Source organism: Taudactylus pleione, unplaced genomic scaffold, assembly GCF_031769625.1.
Source record: "Taudactylus pleione unplaced genomic scaffold, aTauple2 ptg000660l, whole genome shotgun sequence".
NCBI classification, from domain to species: Eukaryota; Metazoa; Chordata; class Amphibia; order Anura; family Myobatrachidae; genus Taudactylus; species Taudactylus pleione.
In genome coordinates, this window is record NW_028285062.1 from 2,523,623 (window position 1) to 2,531,582 (window position 7,960).

Sequence of the window (7,960 nt, forward strand, 5' to 3'; positions counted from 1 at the left end):
TTATAAAATAACAACGGTCTATATGACTAAAGTGCTATTGCAGAGATCCTTCAAGGATCATAAACTAAATTAACAATCATAACATTCCATAAACATGTGCAAAAAATGCATAAATAATTTAAAATGTGAATCAATAAAAGTGCAAAAATTCATTTAAAATAACATGAATTAGTTTTAATCAGACACAACAATAGATATCCTCCTACATGAAGGATAAATGACATAAAAACACATAAAACCATGGAAATTCTTACTCCCATCTTCGGATTTATAAATCAGAGAATTCTTCTTAGGTCGTATGTCTTGGGGGATTCATGCTTATATGTCACATAAAGATACTACCGTACCTGGTCTTCCATAGAGGTCTCCCATCCAAGTACTAACCAGGCCCAATGGTGCTTAGCTTCCAAGATCAGACGAGATTGGGCGCTCTAACCCAGGTATGACGGTAGGTTATATTAGGACCTAACATGAAATCCCTTTTATCTTTTTCATCTTCATTAAAGAAATGGTGCTATCTCATAATTATCGTTAAATCCTCTAGGAGTCATAGTGTCCAATTCGAAAATCCAGAACATCTCACGTTTGGATAATTTATTTGCAAGATCTCCTCCTCTCTCTCCCAATTCCACATGTTCTATAGCTTTGAACGTTAGGTCATCTGGATCCGATCTATGGTGTGAAATAAAGTGTCTTGACACCATATGAGTCTCCACCTTGTTCTTAATATTCCTTATATGTTCTTGTATACGAAGTTTTAAAGGTCGTTTGGTCTTTCCTACGTATTTTATTCCACATGAACATTCCAAGAGGTAAATGACTGTTTTAATAAAGGAAATGGCCTAATGTGATTCTAAGTGGTTACTCCACTTTAATAGAGAGGAACTGTTTAGAAAACCGGAAGTGATGTCACTAAGGAGCTCTGTCAATTCTTGTTTGTCATTATTAGAAGGGGTATAAATATTGGATACCCCACAGGAGCTAAAATATCCCTTGAAGAAGTCCAGGATACGGACGAAACGCGTTGGAGGCTGCTATTATCTTTCCATTCATGAACTTGCCATTTTTATCAGATAAGCTACGATTTTTATTCCTATTTATTCTGATAAATCTATAGTCCTTTTTTATATATACACATTTTTGTCCTTGGTTTTATGTGTTTTTATGTCATTTATCCTTCATGTAGGAGGATATCTATTGTTGTGTCTGATTAAAACTAATTCATGTTATTTTAAATGAATTTTTGCACTTTTATTGATTCACATTTTAAATTATTTATGCATTTTTTGCACATGTTTATGGAATGTTATGATTGTTAATTTAGTTTATGATCCTTGAAGGATCTCTGCAATAGCACTTTAGTCATATAGACCGTTGTTATTTTATAAGTTATACTTTACTTTATATATAATAAATTGCATAAATATTTGAGGATAATGATAATTTGATATTACTATCCTGGCATTAGCACTTTTATTGCACGATATCACTTTATATTGTTAGCACTTTATAATAAGTTATATAAGCACAGTAGGCGCTCTATACCAGCTCCTTGTATTTTCTATTTGTTTGTATATGTAATAGATCACCACTGTTAAATTATTTTGCTGGTTGAGCTGACACTCACACATTTTTGGGGGTGCATTTTAATAGTGTCACATTATTACAAATTTTAGTGTGAGACAATAGACACACAACTGATAAAAATACCACATTGAGGGATTTGCACCCAACTGGCGCTGTGATCTTCTGCTGCATATATATATATATATATATATATATATATATATACATACATATACATACATACACACATATCATTCCTTACTCACAGTTTCAGACTGCAATCCAAATGTGACCTCCAGCTGTGAAGCTAGGCCATTCTGTCTGGGTGTGAAACTAAAACCTGTTTAGGATTCAGACAAATCCAATTGTATAGAGCAATGCCTGGATTATATTACAATTGTCAACAGGGATTCCCAATTTGTATGTAAAACACTCACAGTTTCTGGTGCATTGTCTATTCTATTTAGATTATCAAAAACATTGCCATCTGTTCTTAGCTCGTGAGTTGTAACTTAAAGTGACGCTGGTCGCAAAATGGCGTCTTGCAGATTCTGGTTTCTAAAATGGACTCTAACTGCCATTCGCAAGATGGCGTTGCGCACGCTTCAATTTTAAACTGATCTTGTCTCAGCCAATTATCCAGCTTTGACACCATCCTGAGTCATTCGCCCACTTACGGAATTTCATACAATAGTCTTCTGCAGCTCTTTGATTCTGCGACAGAGCCCAAAGTTTTGACTCCGCTAATGCCGCCTTATCTGGGTCATCATAGAGAAGGCCTAGAGCAGCAATTAAAGCATCCACTGTCTGAAAAGCACTGTGAGCGGAGGCAGACGAAAGGCCCAGGTCTGAGGGTCACCTTGAAGCAAGGAATTAATAATGCCAACTCATTGAATCTCGGACCCAGGCTGAAGCCTAAAGTACAGTTTGCAACTTTCTCGAAAATGAAGAAAATCCTTATGGTAATCAGAAAATCGATCCAGCAGATTAAATTTATGCTCAGGGGGCTGAACTGGAGCAGAAACCAAAACTGAGGGTAGAGCTGCCCATGTTTCCTCCACCCGGAGGGATAGCTCTTGGAATTTTTGTGTCAGGACCTGTATTTGGGACGCCAGAATTTGAGCTGGATTCTGACCGGGATCCATGATTGCAACCTGTGGCTCTACAAATCTGTATGGCTGGTGATAATGTAACGATTCTAGGAAGGAATCACCAAGGTTATGTAGAGTTACTGATGACAGCCTTGAGGGCTGGAATGTATAGTACTAGTTGTGGCCAAGGGTTAAGGATTTGGTTGCAGCTGTTGGGCTGTTGATGCCACCTTGTGGCTGGTTTGCTTTGACTAGTTGTACCGAGGACAGGAGGTGTGATGCAGCCTTTGGGCTGTTGGAGCAGCCTTGGGGCTGATTGCAGCCTTTATAGTCATGGCCAAGGGACTGATGACACTGGCGACGGTGTGCTAGATTGTGCACCTGGAACGCAGAGCTGCTACCAGGGCTGCCGGGATGACACTGACGACGGTGTGCTAGATTGCAAACCTGGAATGCAGAGCTGCTTCCAGTGTCGCCGGGATGACACTGGCGACGGTGTGCAGGATTGCGCACCTGGACCGCAGAACTGTGACTAGCGCCGCTGGGTTGACACAAGCCGCTGGATGGTGACAGGTGCTTCGGAGGTAGGAAGCACTCCGTGCCGCTCAGATGGTACCAGCAACCCGCGTGGACGGAATACAAATGGCACACAGGGAACATAGCAAGACAGACTCTGAACTCGACTGACAAACAGGATACTGGAAACCGGAAGTACGAAGAAACTCTATCAACGGCATGGAATGAAAGACTGGCTGGGTTTTAACAGGAACAGGCCCCAGTTAGAACAAGCCTCCCTTAATGATGCAGCTGTGCTGTGCACACACATGAGAATTAATTAGCGTGCACCTGACATTGCTCACAGACAGGCAGTAATTAATACATTGCCTCAGGCTGGAAGCTGCAAACAATAAGATCCTCCTTACAACAGATCCTGACAGTAATGCTGGGCATACACTATACAATTATCTGTCTATCACTAATGCTGGGCATACACTATACAATTATCTGTCTATCACTAATGCTGGGCATACACTATACACTGATCTGTCTATCACTAATGCCGGGCATACACTATACAATTATCTGTCTATCACTAATGCTGGGCATACACTATACAATTATCTGTCTATCACTAATGCTGGGCATACACTATACAATTATCTGTCTATCACTAATGCTGGGCATACACTATACAATTATCTGTCTATCACTAATGCTGGGCATACACTATACAATTATCTGTCAGATATCTGTCCAATCTGGCTGGTTGGAATGAAAACCTGGTAATGTATGGGAGCAAATGACAGTCGATCATATGGTCTTAAACACTGGAAATCAGACCAAAACGATTGTTTAAATTGGTTAAATTTGTTTTATTTAACCAATTTGGCTGAACGTCCATTTTTGTCTGTTTTCCAGTGTTTGTGAACAAATGTTAGATTGTCATTTGCTCCCATACATTACCAGGTTTTCATTCAAACCAGCCAGATTGGACAGATATCTGACAGATAATTGTATAGTGTATGCCCAGCATAAGAAGCATGGATGATTGTTTCCAGCCTTCTCCTCAGTGCCAATCTAGCAGAAACTATATTCCCCATCCAGAGTCAAACAACCTCTGTCCTCCTGGAGCTCTGATCCTTAAACCTTCCCCATTGCCTCTTCATACTCTGATCTACTCCAACCTAATTCTCCTTAAGATCAAGATTTGGGTCAAATACTATCTCAAAGCCAGGTCTAGCTTTCCCTTTCCCTTTCTTTTTTACCATTCCTTGTTCCTGTTACTAATACAACTAAGACTCCAACTCATGCTGTAAAGCAGGGTTCTTCAACCTTGGCCCTCCAGCTGCTGTGGAACTGCACATCCCAGCATCCACTGCCACCTTTTTGATATAACAGCATGCTAAAACTATGGCAGTGCATGCTGGGATGTGTAGTTCCACAGCAGCTGGAGGGCCAAGGTTGAAGACCCCTGCTGTAAAGAGACATTTTCCACAGTTTTCCTAGCGTTGTTCCTTCGTGGATGCTTTGATTTAAACCTCAAAGACCCATCTTCCTCTCTAACTACCTCAACTTCTTCATTCTCCCCTCTGGATAAAGATAGAAGCTGTTTGTAACAAGTACTTCTCCCCCTTGTTAGCTGAAACTTGTCCCCTCTCCCATTTTGTTCTTTCCCAGTAGTTCTCTCTGACTTCCATTTCTGATTTATAGAACTTTGCCGTCTTCGGAGGGGCCTGGGATGGTTTTTTAGTTATGGAAGCAGCAGCCTGTTCCTCTGGTTTTTCCATCTCTTGAATATTTAATATGGAAGAAAGAGGATCAATATCTCCCAAAAATTGTATAATCTCCCCATTGTAGGCTTGTTGTGTTTGGCAGAGGGATATCGTCTATAAGGATTAGATACGGGTTGCCAACACACACATGACCGACTGGTTTGCCTAAACACACAACCTAACCCTAACCCTCTCCCCCTAACCCTAACCCTAATACTTACTGCAGGGATGTCGGCGGTCGGGATGAAAGCATCGGGATTCTAAGCACCAGCATCCTGAGCGTCGGGAAGCCAACTGCATCCCATCTATAAGGGTGAACTTCTTTTCTAGAAAGGCTGCACTGTATAACAGTGCATTTCTTTGAGGCATGCCCCCATTACCTGGCACAGAGGACACCTAACCTCTGCAGAATTGTCTGGCAGGTGCCAGAATAACTCACACCGATGGCAGAGCCAAAGCTGTCCAGGGCGGACGCACAGAATGTGGTCGCGACTGATATAAGATGCACATGGGATAGACATTTACATTTGGAAATAGTCTCCTAGTTAAAGATAAAAGTATATTTTTTAATAGTAATAATGACATAAAAATGTTAATAGTGCAACATCTGTAAATGGATTCACCAGCAGAAATCATGGATACTCATCACGTCTTGAATTATGCCGAGTTGCTTCATTCATCGCTTGCAGCGAGATATTCTCTTTACACATTTACAGCTACTTTACATTGTCTAAGCAACTATCTTGTGTATTCGCAGCTTATCGTATAGACAGAAGCAATTCAATGAACAAAGAGAGAATGAGACACGTTCTGTTCCACAGTACAGAGTACAGCAACGAGCAAGGACACTAATAGCCGTATAGAGATATCTCACAAAACGACGGTAAATCAGCCACAATCCAGTAACCACCTGATTCCTTAAGCCGAGTCTTAGGGGAGTCACTGTGAGGAGAACAGGAACCCAGGAGTCCAAGACTCAGATACTTAGCAGAAGGGGACTGATAAAAATACACTACAGTGAAATGTGACTTTAATTAACACACTTTACTGTCACCAGGATTTCTGTAATTAATTGTTCATTTGTGACGAAGCGAACGGTGGGAACACTGGGCCTGATTCAGACCCGGACGCTATTTGCGGCCGCTCGCTGGCTAAAATGGGCCTGCTTTTTAAATCATGTGCTCGCACTGCATCGCGTAAAGCGGCCCACTAAGTATTAGCGAGCGGCCGCACTATGCGCTCGCACCTGTATAAAGAAGCCCCTTTGCCACTCGCAACACACGTCATCTCCGGCAGTTGTAGGATTAATCGGGAACATCGAAGGCCATTGGAGCTGCTCACAGCGCTTGTGGAAACCTTTTCCCAGCAAAACATTGCGAGCAGTTCAGGCTAAAATACAACCCAGTCACGTGTGTAATGACGCTACTTTGCTAATAATGCACGCAATCTATGATGTCATGGGGTAATCTGCATATCTCCTTTTGTGTCTGGTGTGCTTGCCTATTCCTGCGACATGTATAGATTTGCCCATGGCTTGTGTATAACGAGATGCCTGTACCTTTGCGAGTACATTCTGTGCACGCTCCATGCACCCTGGGTTCTAGCGCTGTCTAATACCCCTTTTCTACTGCCCAAATAACCAAGGTTATTGCCGGGTCTACCTGGGTCGCAGCCTGGTGTAAATGGGCCATTTAGTGACCTGTATCTACCAGGGTCGAACCCGGGAAGGGCCCGGGTACCGGTGCGGTGTAAAACGCAAAAGAGCCGCTGATTGGAGCTTCGGTGAGCAGTCACCACCCTCACTCTTTTATGACCTCATCATTGTGAGCCTGAAAAAGGCCATTTCTAATGGCATACACAGAATTTTGCAAGGCAGACCCGAGTTCAGTGTAAAATGGGCCTGACCCAGCTCTGACACGGGTTGGACCCAGGTTTTTGGTAAAAAAGGGGATTAAGGACCTCATTCAGAGTCGGTCGAAGCGGCTGCACGGTCGTACGGGAAAAGGGGCCGGATATTCAAATGATTCCCTCGCAAGTTGCATCCCTAAGTTCGGATCGGTAGTTGGCCGACCAAGGGGAGGAAGCGGTCGGAAGACAAAAAAATACGCCCCCTTCTCGTACGCATTGCACGTCATCTCCGGGCATATAAGGATTAATCGAGACCATCGGCAACCATCGAAACTGGTCGTAGAGCTTAAGGTTGACCATACTGTCTCTTAAGTTCTACGATCATGTCAGTGTAAAAACCTCCCATGTCACATGTGCCATGACGCTACTTTGTTAATTATGCACTCCCATAAACTGTATGCACTCCCATAAAACGCCGTTCGCATAATTAGGCACGCCAGTGTTCGGATCTCCACTCCCCCGTTTTCAAGCACCTTCCCCTGTTACCACCCACAAACGCCTCAATCTGTCACTCAAACTACCGACCTGGCTGTGTTCAAGGAGAGAGAAATTTCTGATCGTAGTGGCTAGTTTGCGCATGCGCATTGCGAACTTTACACATGCGCAGTATAGCGAACATTGGTGGCGTACGACCGTGCGGCCGCAACGACCGACTCTGAATGAGGTCCAAAGTGTGTCCTAACGACACATACCGTTCATTCAGTCACTGCTCATTGTTGTGTTAAAGGAAATTTACATCTGTTGCGTGGATAATTTTACAAACTGACCCTTGCTGCCTGATTTTACACTGGTGATTACCAAAACAACTCCACATGGCACTTTACCAATAAGACTTTGCCGGGGAATTGTGGAATTTCTCATACATGCGCAGACTTACAATAATAAAAAAAAAATAGCTTAATGTAAGAAAAATTAAAAAAAAATTAGAAAAACAAAAAACTTAGGGCCCAATTCTGAGTCGGACACTACTCTGGTGTTCACGGACTTGAGCAATGTTTTTCAACTGTGCATGTGTCTAAGTCACGAAAAATGCATCAAACAGTGTGTGCGTACAGAGTTGAAGGATTGATTGTGACACGTGGAGATGTGCTGTCTTGTTGGCGTGTTATGGGATTGTTGCAG

General features: G+C 42.5%; 1 pseudogene; it reads right to left on the reverse strand.

Moving 5' to 3' along the window:
• Positions 1-335: 335 nt before the first annotated feature.
• LOC148478366 (5S ribosomal RNA) lies at positions 336-454 on the reverse strand (annotated as a pseudogene).
• Between the last annotated feature and the right edge of the window lie 7,506 nt (positions 455-7,960).